General features: G+C 45.6%; 1 protein-coding gene across 2 annotated transcripts in view; it reads left to right on the plus strand.

Moving 5' to 3' along the window:
* slc25a46 (solute carrier family 25 member 46) overlaps nucleotides 1–12,049 on the plus strand; it is a 62,375-nt gene that overhangs the window by 4,322 nt on the left and 46,004 nt on the right. The window lies entirely within an intron of this gene.

Genomic DNA, 12,049 nt, shown 5'->3' on the forward strand with positions numbered 1-12,049 from the left:
CACTCCTCCTTTTGATATAGCTTGGGTTTCTCTGGTGATTGCTTCCTTGAGATCTGGAATGGTCCTGGGGTTGTCCTTGTATACCCTGTCCTTCAGATATCCCCACAAGTAAAAATCTGGGGGGTTCAGATCAGGGGAATGAGGCGCCCATTCTGGATTACGCCTACGGCTGATGAGACGACCAGGGAACTTGCTGTCCAGCCAGTCCAGAGTGACAGTGGCTGTATGAGGGGTGGCCTCATCCTGCTGGAACCACTGTATATTCCTCTTCACCCTGTTTGCACCTCTTCTCCTATTTCTGACACCTAATTCTTCCCAAAACTTGTGGAGGACCTCCAGGTAGCGTTCCTTGGTTATCGTGACAGCATTCTCCTGTGCATCCTCGAAAAAGAATGGGCCAATTATGCCATGTTTTGATAAGGCTACCCATGCCATACACTTCTTAGAGTGAAGAGGTCTTTGGAGTACTTCATTGGGAGGCTCTGAGCCCCAGAACACATTGGTCTTACTGTTCACATGGCCTTCCAGGGTGAAATGGGCCTCGTCCGAGGTCCAGAGGTCGTCCAGGAAGTCCGGCTCCTCTTCTATTTTCTCAGAGAACCATTGGCACATGACAACTCTCTTTTCTTTATCAGCAGGAGTCAGCTTTTGTTTGATTTGTATCCTATAAGGGTAAAGATGGAGGTCTTTGATCAGAATCTTCTGTACTGATGATTTTTTTAGGCGGAGTTCCTGGGCCCTTTTACGGAGAGATTTCTTGGGACTACGTCCCACTGACTCCTGTACTCTAGCAATGTTTTCTGGAGATCTTACAGTGAGTTTTCTGCCAACTCTGCTACGAGACTTCTCCCTCATATCATTTATTGTCCCTGCAGTCTCAAACTTCTTTACCCAGCGATAGATCTGGATTTTTGTGGGGTATTTATGATCATATTTTTGGCGAAACTGAGCGATTGCATATTTGAAGGAGTTTTTCTCAGTTTTTTTTAACCACGCAGAAAATTGTCTGTTCTTTGGTGAATGGCATTCTTGATGGGTGGCTGGGTTTCTTATCTTCTCAGCTCCTTAAATCTGAAACAGAAAGTCAAAATGTTAAAAGACAAAAAAGTTAGAAACATTTTAGTCGGTATCATAAATTCGTGGACACCCGGTAGTTCCCAGACAATTGAATGTACACCAAAACCCAGCTGTTTTCAGTGACTCACAGGAGGACAGAGAGAACCAGGAACCATTGATCACCCCAATGACTCTCGAGGCCGTTCACACGCAGCCCCCAGTGACCCACGCCAACAGGATGACTCAACGACACCTTAGGATTGCTTTTCATCCATGAGAGGATAAATACCTGATACTCCCTATTAGTCAGACAGAACTGAAGAAGCTTTTCGGATGAGGGGTGAAACGTCTTCAAGCAAGTCCAGTTTCTCTTTTTACCACCCACAGTTTACTATGACCTGGATGACTGAGGCCAAGTTTATATTAGACCGTATCTGTCTCGTTTTCTTCACGGATGCACTGTCCGTTTATATTAAAATGCCTGGAAACGCCGGGAAACGGGAATCCGCCAGGGTCCACGTATTCAATCCAGATCGTGTCTGGTCCGGTGCTGTGTAAACATTGAGGATACGCGGATACGCTGTGCTGAGCTCTAGCTGGCGTCGTCATTGGACAACGTCACTGTGACATCCACCTTCCTGATTTGCTGGCGTTGGTCATGTGACGCGACTGCTGAAAAACGGCGCGGACTTCTGCCTTGTATCACCTTTCATTAAAGAGTATAAAAGTATGAAAATACTGCAAATACTGATGCAAATACTGCCCATTGTGTAGTTATGATTGTCTTTAGGCTTGCCATCCTTCCACTTGCAAGTAGTAAGTGATATGCGCTGGGATCACACACACAGCGGCTCAGTCCCGAATCACTGCTTGTGCACTTCACTCGCGTGCTCTGTGAGCCGCGCAGGGCCGGAGTGCGCCCCCTCCAGAGGGCACTCGCTGTTCAGGGCGGAGTGATTTGGAGCGCAGGATGCCTGTGGAGCCGAGCGTATCCGTGTATTGGCGTTGCTATGTGCACGGAAATCGTGTATTGGTGTTGCTGCGTGCACACTAATCGTTTTAAAAACGTTAATCTGATGATCCGCTGATACGGTCTAATGTAAACCCCACCTGAGAATCTTCACAGACGTGAGAGCAATGATTATTGGCGATTTGATATGATCTATTGTGATCAGTGATTTATGGAATCGGTGGTGATTAGTGATTGATGGGAGCAATTATGATCAGTGATTTGGTCGTTGGGAACAATGGTGATCAGTGATGGGAGCAATGATGATCATTGATTGTTGGGGCAGTGGTGGTTAGTGATTGACAGACGCAGTTATGAAGAGTGATCGGTCATTGGGAGCAATGGTGATCAGTGATGGGAGCAACGGGGATTAGTGATTGACGGGAGCAGTGGTGATTAGTGATTGGTCAATAAGCACATCGGCTTGCACAAACACAATTCCGTCAGACTTTATGCACTGTTGGTGCAAACGTGTACAGTGGTGCTTGAAAGTTTGTGAACCCTTTAGGATTTTCTATATTTCTGCATAAATATGACCTAAGACATCATCAGATTTTCACACAAGTCCTAAAAATAGACAAAGAGAACCCAGTTAAACAAATGAGACAAAAATATTATACTCGGTCATTTATTTATTCAGGAAAATGATTCAATGTTACATATCTATGAGTGGCAAAAGTATGTGAACCTCAAGGATTAGCAGTTCATTTGAAGGTGAAATTAGAGTCAGGTGTTTACAATCAATGGGATGACAATCAGGTGTGAGTGGGCACCCTGTTTTATTTAAAGAACAGGGATCTATCAAAGTCTGATCTTCACAACACGTTTGTGGAAGTGTATCATGGCACGAACAAAGGAGATTTCTGAGGACCTCAGAAAAAGCATTGTTGATGCTCATCAAGCTGGAGAAGGTTACAAAACCATCTCTAAAGAGTTTGGACTCCACCAATCCACAGTCAGACAGATTGTGTACAAATATAGGAAATTCAAGACTATTGTTACCCTCCCCAGGAGTGGTCGGCCAACAAAGATCACTCCAAGAGCAAGGCGTGTAATAGCCGGCGAGGTCACAAAGGACCCCAGTGTAACTTCTAAGCAACTGAAGGCCTCTCTCACATTGGCTAATGTTAATGTTGATGAGTCCACCATCAGGAGAACACTGAACAACAATGGTGTGCATGGCAGGGCTGCAAGGAGAAAGCCACTGCTCTCCAAAAAGAAAATTGCTGCTTGTCTGCGGTTTGGTAAAGATCACGTGGACAAGCCAGAAGGCTATTGGAAAAATGTTTTGTGGATGGATGAGACCAAAATAGAACTATTTGGTTTAAATGAGAAGTGTTATGTTTGGAGAAAGGAAAACATTGCATTCCAGCATAAGAACCTTATCCCATCTGTGAAACATGGTGGTGGTAGTATCATGGTTTGGGTCTGTTTTGCTGCATCTGGGCCAGGACAGCTTGCCATCATTGATGGAACAATGAATTCTGAACTATACAAACAAATTCTAAAGGAAAATGTCAGGACATCTGTCCATGAACTGAATCTCAAAAGAAGGTGGGTCATGCAACAAGACAACAACCCTAAGCACACAAGTAATTCTACCAAAGAATGGTTAAAGAAGAATAAAGTTAATGTGTTGGAATGGCCAAGTCAAAGTCCTGACCTTAATCCAATGGAAATGTTGTGGAAGGACCTGAAGCGAGCAGTTCATGTGAGGAAACCCACCAACATCCCAGAGTTGAAGCTGTTCTGTACGGAGGAACGGGCTAAAATTCCTCCAAGCCGGTGTGCAGGACTGATCAACAGTTACCAGAAATGTTTAGTTGCAGTTATTGCTGCACAAGGGGATCACACCAGATACTGAAAGCAAAGGTTCACATACTTTTGCCACTCAGAGATATGTAATATTGGATCATTTTCCTCAATAAATAAATCTCATCTCATCATCTCTAGCCGCTTTATCCTTCTACAGGGTCGCAGGCAAGCTGGAGCCTATCCCAGCTGACTACGGGCGAAAGGCGGGGTACACCCTGGACAAGTCGCCAGGTCATCACAGGGCTGACACATAGACACAGACAACCATTCACACTCACATTCACACCTACGGTCAATTTAGAGTCACCAGTTAACCTAACCTGCATGTCTTTGGACTGTGGGGGAAACCGGAGCACCCGGAGGAAACCCACGCGGACACGGGGAGAACATGCAAACTCTGCACAGAAAGGCCCTCGCCGGCCACGGGGCTCGAACCCGGACCTTCTTGCTGCGAGGCGACAGCGCTAACCACTACACCACCGTGCCGCCCCTCAATAAATAAATGACCAAGTATAATATTTTTGTCTCATTTGTTTAACTGGGTTCTCTTTATCTACTTTTAGGACTTGTGTGAAAATCTGATGATGTTTTAGTTCATATTTATGCAGGAATATAGAAAATTCTAAAGGGTTCACAAACTTTCAAGCACCACTGTATGTGCATGGTGTGCCTGAAAGGAACATCTGTGAAACACAAGAAAGGGTGTCTTTTTATTAAAAAGTCCAATCAGTTACTAGTTCCTGTAATTAAGAAGGCCATTATTAAAAAATGTTCTGTTTCCGGTCCACTGGCCGGGTGAGTGCCATTTGTGCGGTTGAATTTTTTTTAACGCCGGTTTTTCGACATTTTTTTAGGGTTCGTAAATCTAAAATCGAACTTGACATTTACGCATTCCCAGGGCTTTCCACTAAGGCTCATACTAGCCAGCCATGACAAATAAGTAGCCAGCCGGGGGGAGTAAACACAAAATAAACTCCTGTGCACGCAGTTCCCAGGATTAAGTGTATTTTCCACAGACCATTTATTTATTCACTTTACTCAAATACAAAGTAAAATGGCAGTAAATCTTCTTTCTTTTCTTGCGTATTGCATCATGAGGCGTTCCTGGCTTGTAAATCTCTTATTTTCGGTGCATGACACATTCACGCAGCTGAGCATGCTATGAATTAACAACGACAACGGTCTGCAGTGGGGCTACACAATTACACACTCAGCCAACATTTCTCCATTTGTGTATGAAAATACACTCCAGCGACTCAGTTTGGTTTCATTTACAACCAACGGTGTCTTTTGATGCCAGCACGTAATTGAACGAGAGAAGACTGGTTTACCGGAGACAAAATAAGCGTCATCTCTGCTTCTGTTCCCTCCGACACACTACTGCCTCCGCCGAGTGCGCGCGCACTCTGAACTGAATCAGCTCTGCGCATGCGCCGTGCGGCACAAAAAAATGGCAGCCACCATGAAGGAATTCACACGGAGTTTTCAAACATTTGCTTAAAGGAGTACGCCACCCCCAAGTGAAATTGAGTCAGTCCCTGCAGTCCCTAGAGTTGGATGAGTGAGCCAAAGCGTTTTGTAGCCGACCCAGCCATTGTCCTGATCTGGAAACGTCCCGCTTAGCTTTAGCTTAGCGTAGTCGCTGTAATCCGGCGTGTCCAGATAGCATTGTCGTTGCAAAAGTGAATCAAATAACTCAAGATTTTTTATAATTATTTCTCATGACCTGTACATTCACATCGAGTACACATATCAGTGCAAATTAACACGAAGGGATTTACTAGACCAATTTATATCTGGAACTATTTTCGGCCACAGCACAGGCAAAGCACCGCTGCAGGCGCAAAGACACCACGCGGCACCTGAAAACCCTGTTTTCCCTGGTAACACTGGTGTATTGACGGAAGTTGTGGTGCTGCGTGGCGTCTTTGCGCCTGCAGCGGTGCTTTGCCTGTGCTGTGGCCGAAAATAGTTCCAGATATAAATCGGTCTAGTAAATCCCTTCGTGTTAATTTGCATTGATGTGTACTCGATGTGAATGTACAGGTCATGAGAAATAATTATAAAAAATCTTGAGTTATTTGATTCACTTTTGCAACGACAATGCTATCTGGACACGCCGGATTACAGCGACTACGCTAAGCTAAAGCTAACCGGGACGTTTCCAGATCAGGACAATGGCTGGGTCGGCTACAAAACGCTTTGGCTCACTCATCCAACTCTAGGGACTGCAGGGACTGATTCAATTTCACTTGGGGGTGGCGTACTCCTTTAAGTGTGAAATCGCAAAATGGTATTCTAGCGAACAACAAAATAGTAAAGATTCAGAAAAACAAATCATTCAGTGATCATTTTAATAGTGTAATTTCATCCGAACTAGGCCTAACGCTCGATTTAGAACTACAAAAAGTCCGTGTGTCGGACGTTTTAAGTACCTTTTGTAAAAGTTTTGCAAATGTTGCAGTCAGCATTTAAAATGCTAACTTAAAGTTTTTGTACAAGTTTCAGTTGATTAAACCGTCATATTTTATTAAATGTGTCTGCTTTTGTAATAAAAAAGTACTGAAAGAAAAAGCAAACACAGCATTGCGATTTCTTATCCATCCATTAAAAAAAAATCCCTCCCTCCCTCCCTACTGAAAATTTTTTGCTCACCCAGTGGACAGGAAACGGATTTTTTTTAAAGGATGGCCTAATGGAGACAGGATTCTAAAACTACTGAATAAATAATGCTACGTTCACACTGCAAGGCTTAATGCTCAATTCCGATTTTTTTGTGAAATCCGATTTTTTTGTGAGGTCGTTCGCATTAACAAATATATGCGACTTGTATGTGATCCTCAGTATGAACGAAAAGCGACCTAAAAGTGTTCCGCATGCGCATTGCAGGATACAACGACGTCACACGCAGTGAGCATGACCAGCGTTTACGGAAGTAAAACCGCCCGGTTGCGGTATGACCCATCCAATCTAGCTTGAATAGCTGCATCCCCCCAAATGGAAATCAGCTCCCTAACCTCTGCGTCCTTCCATTGAGAAGATTCAGAACCTTCACAGCCCGAAGCGTCCCTCGCATTGATGTCATGCGCAGATACGTTTTTTGAACTGGGGGGGACAAAAAACTGGGGGGGGACAAAGCTGCCAGCAAACCAACCCCAACCCCGATATGTCTGTCAAACTTGTTGTGGGTTACCATAGCAACCAAGCTCGAGCTTGCAACCTGTGCAGTCTGCGCAGCTCAACCAACCGAATATCAGTCTTTGTTTTATGTGAGTTGTTGCAACTATGTATACACTGCTGTGCACCTCAATAAACCGAATGGTAATTAGTCTTTTGATTTTTCTGTGAGGTTTGCCTTATGCAAAGAAAGACGGCATAGACGTTTTTTCCTCCCTATAAGTGGGGGGACCGAGCGAGGTGAATTTAAATCTGGGTGGGACAAATCCCACCCGTCCCACCCTCTAACTGCGCCCGTGATTATGCGCCATGTTGTTGTAACTTTTTTTGAGAGACCCGCCGCCTACTTCAGCGCAGAATAGTGACGTTTGTGGCTTGTTGATGACGTGTAAGTCGGATGAATGCGACCTGGCGGTTCAGACTGAAGTCGCATATGAAAAGAGCGGATAGGAATCGGAATTAGGACCACATATCCAAACGGCCTGGGTCGGATTTGAAAAAATCAGATCTGCGTCGTTCATATTGTCAATAAAAGATCGGATACAGGTCACATATGGGCGAAAAGATCGGATTTGAGTCACTTCAGCCTGCAGTGTGAACGTAGCCTTAGATACCTGCTCTATACCAGAAAAGCGCGTCGTGACACAATTCTCATCATGAATTATTTATTATAGTTTTATAACACAACAGTTCAACTCTCCAATCTGATTGGTCAGAAGGTGTTGATTTAATAAAGGAAAACCTTTTCTTGTTGATGTGGTGAATGTTTCGGTTAGGTGTTTAACATTTATTAAAGGTGTCTTCAGTGTCAGCGCTTTATAACTTTCAGGAGGTTTTCCATCACAGCAAAGTCTTCAGGACAGAGGAGAAGATATTGCTGCACTTCTTGATTTCTCAGGAACATGACAAGCTGCGTTTTTCTTTTTCTTTAAAACTCCAAGGCAGAGATAGACGACAGGCTGGTAATGGAATGCACTTCTTTGTAGCTGCTCTAACACAAATGATGACAGGAACTTGTTTTGTGGACATTTCATAATATTAAATGGAACTATAAATGGCTATAAAGCACAACATGTTGTACATTAATGAATTAAAAATTGTAATTTGTTGGCAAATTGCTTCAGTATAAGAGGAAAGAAAGATATTGGGAGAAGCTGTTATTGGAAAATGTTTGATTTCACGATGGTAACAGTCATTCTGTTTCACATTGTGCTGTATCACACCACACCATCATTGATTATTTCCTTATAATAGCACACCACTAAGTGTTTTATTCCTTACGTAATGCCTGTCAAAGCACTATAACTAAATTTTACAAAATAAGTCTTTTTGAATCATAGTATAATTTTATTAGAAAATCTGAAAGGTCATGTTGCATAATTTGGATCGACAATTAAGCATAATTACTGGTTTAGGGTTTGTGAGTGGAAAGTTTGGCAAATAAAAGCTCCAAATGGATAAGTATGAAAGGACATATTTATCTAATAATTAGAAACATCATGAAACTCAGGATGTGCTGTGATAAGGGAGTCTGAGAACCTTTATTAAACTGATTAGGGTTTCTCCCGTGTTTTTTAAACATGAACACTTCTCTACATATAGCGTTGGGTAAAATCTGATAACAAAATAAGACAACCGAATAGAATAGAATGGTGACTCTAAATTGACCGTAGGTGTGAATGTGAGTGTGAATGGTTGTCTGTGTCTATGTGTCAGCCCTGTGATGACCTGGCGACTTGTCCAGGGTGTACCCCGCCTTTCGCCCGTAGTCAGCTGGGATAGGCTCCAGCTTGCCTGCGACCCTGTAGAAGGATAAAGCGGCTAGAGATAATGAGATGAGATGAGATGAAGTATTGCAAGGTAAGGTAAGGTGCACAGTCCTGAGGTGCATGTGTTGCGTTTCACATTATGGAGTGTGGTATTGCACATTATAAAAGTACTGCATAGAGAGTCACCTTATAAAGTACTGCACATTATAAATTAGTAAAATAAATAGACTATAAAGTCAGAGCATATCCGAGTTCAGGGCGGTTATGGCTTTTGGAAAGAAGCTGTTTTTTAATCGATTTGTCTTTGTCCTGATGCACCTGTAAGCGCCTCCCTGAGGGCAACAGGTCGAACAGATCAAAGCCAGGGTGGGAGCTGTCCTTGATAATATTCTTAGCTCTGCTAAGGCAGCGGGAGGTGTAAATGTCCATCAGGGAGGGGAGAGGGCAGCCAATGATGATCTGTGCTGCCTTAACTACCCTCTGGAGCCTCTCCCTGTCTACAACAGTGCAGCTGCCGTACCATACTGTAATACAGTACGTCAGCATGCTCTCGATGGATGACCTGTAGAAGGTCAGCAGCAGGTTGGAGCTTAAGTTGTACTTCCTGAGGACTCTCAGGAAGTGTAGCCGCTGCTGAGCCTTCTTAATGACTGCTGTAATGTTTGCTGACCAGGAGATGTCAGCGGAGATGAGGACACTGAGAAACCGGAAGGTGTGGACCCTCTCCACATACACGTTGTTGATGTAGAGGGGGGCTAGGTCGGTGCTGTGCTTCCTGAAGTCAACAATGAGCTCTGGTTTTCTTGGTGTTCAGAGCGAGGTTATTTTCTGAACACCAGGCTGCCAACTTCAGGAACTCCTCTCTGTAGGCTGCCTCGTCTCCCTTTGAGATGAGTCCGACCACTGTGGTGTCGTCAGCAAACTTGACGATAAGGTTGTTGTGGGTCGGACTACAGTCGTGGGTGTAGAGGCAGTACAGGAGGGGGCTCAGCACACAGCCCTGTGGAGAGCCGGTGCTCAGCGTCCGGGTGGAGGAGAAGTGGGGGCCAAGTCTCACAGTCTGGGGCCGGTTAGTAAGAAAATCCTTTAACTAGGCACATGTGAGAGGGGGGAGGCCGAGAGTGTCCAGTTTTCTAATAAGGATGTCCTGGATTATTGTATTAAAAGCTGAACTGTAATCCACAAAGAGTATGCGGACGTAGCTCTGCTGCTGCTCTAGGTGATTTAGCGCAGAGTGGAGAGCTACGGCAATGGCGTCCTCTGTGGATCTGTTTGTGTGATATGCGAACTGGTAGGGGTCACAGTCTGGGGGTAGGTGGTCCTTGATGTGCTGAAGAACTAGTCTCTCGAAGCACTTCATGATTACCGGGGTGAGGGCCACAGGATGGTAATCATTCAGGCTGGTGACGGGAGACTTCTTCGGCACTGGGATTATTGTTGCAGATTTTAGGCAGGGCGGGATGACTGCCTGAGCCAGGGAGAGGTTAAAGATCCTGGTGAAGGTAGGGGCAAGCTGGTGGGCGCACGCTCTGAGCACCTTACCAGGTACACCATCTGGGCCGGCAGCTTTCTTGGGGTTCACTGCCAGGAGCACCTGTCTGACATCGTGCTCCTGTACAGTGAAAGGAGTGGTGTAGGAACTGTGTGGTGGTGGGGGCAGGGCAGGAGCAGATGAGTGCTGCTGAGATGTTTCAAAACGAGCAAAGAAGCGATTTAGCTCCTCTGCTAGTGGCGCACTCCAGTCTCCTGTTGGCACATCAGTCTCTGAAGTTTGTGATGTCCTAAATACCCTGCCACACCTCCCGTGTGTTGTTGCTGGACAGGTGGGACTCTATGCGCAGCCTGTGGTCCGCCTTGGTTTTATTTATTCCTCTTTTCAGATCAGCTCGAGCAGCTCTGTACACAGCTCTATCACCTGACCTGAAGGCAGCATCACGAGCCCTGAGGAGTGAGCGGACCTGGCTGGTCATCCAGGGTTTCTGGTTTGGGAAGACCTGGATGTTTTTATCCACCGTCACGTTCCCGATGCAGATATAGTCCAGCACCGTTCCTGTGAATGTCTCCAGCTCCTGGTGTTCAAATAAGTCCCAATCTGTCCATTTAAAGCCGTCCTGTAGTTTGGAGAGTGCGTTGTCAGGCCAGGTTGTGATAGTCCTTGTGGTGGGCCTGGCTCTGCATCTGAGGGGGGTATAGGCTGGGGAGAGCAGGAGGGAAAGATGGTCTGACTGGCCGAGGTGGGGGAGGGGTATGGCTCTGTACGCATGCTTGATGTTGGAGTAAACATGATCCAGAGTGTTCTCCCCTCGCCATCCCGAACATGGCGATTTCCAGCGAGTTGTAATTCCAGATCATCCGTTTTATGCACCAGGGATCTGGCATTGGAGAGATATAGGCTCGGTAGAGGTGGCTTGTGTGGTTGTTTTCTTAGCCTTAGCATAGCACCGGACCTGCAGCCCCGCTTCTGCTTCTTCTCCCTCCTCCGTCTGTGTCGCCTCCTAGACCCGACAACAATCCACGGAGAGCCCGGCGGTCTCGCTACGTCATCTAGGATGTTATGCGTGAAGAGAAAGTCGCTCGAAACAGATACCTGATGTTGGTCACCGATAGCTAAAAGTGTCTGGCGGGTGTACTGGATGTTTGCAGAACCGATGTTGCACAAACAAGCAAGAAAGAAATACAAAAACAAACAACAAAAAGAGCACTGAAAAGGAGAGCCGTAAGCCGCTGCAACCACACATGCCGCCATCTTGGAAAAATGGCAGCTGAGAGATGTAATCTCTCCAGCATATCCTGGGTCTGCCCTGGGGTCTCCTCCCGGTGGGGCATGCCCAGAGAGCCTCCCGTGGGAGACGTCCAGGGGGCATCCTAAAATATAAAGAATGAATAATAAATGACCTTTCTGGACTGTAGGAAACTTGGGAATTTAGTTGAATTTATCCATCCATCCATCCATTTTCTGCTGCTTATCCAGGTCTGGGTCGCGGGGTAGCAGCTTAAGCAGAACTTCCCAGACCTCCCTCTCCCCAGCCACCTCCACCAGTTCTTCCTGGGGAATACCGAGGTGTTCCCAGGCCAGCTGAGAGATGTAATCTCTCCAGCATGTCCTGGGTCTGCCCTGGGGTCTCCTCCCGGTGGGGCATGCCCAGAGAGCCTCCCGTGGGAGACATCCAGGGGGCATCCTAAAATATAAAGAATGAATAATAAATGACCTTTCTGGACTGTA

The sequence above is a fragment of the Neoarius graeffei genome, chromosome 28 (genome assembly GCF_027579695.1).
Source record: "Neoarius graeffei isolate fNeoGra1 chromosome 28, fNeoGra1.pri, whole genome shotgun sequence".
Taxonomy (NCBI): domain Eukaryota; kingdom Metazoa; phylum Chordata; class Actinopteri; order Siluriformes; family Ariidae; genus Neoarius; species Neoarius graeffei.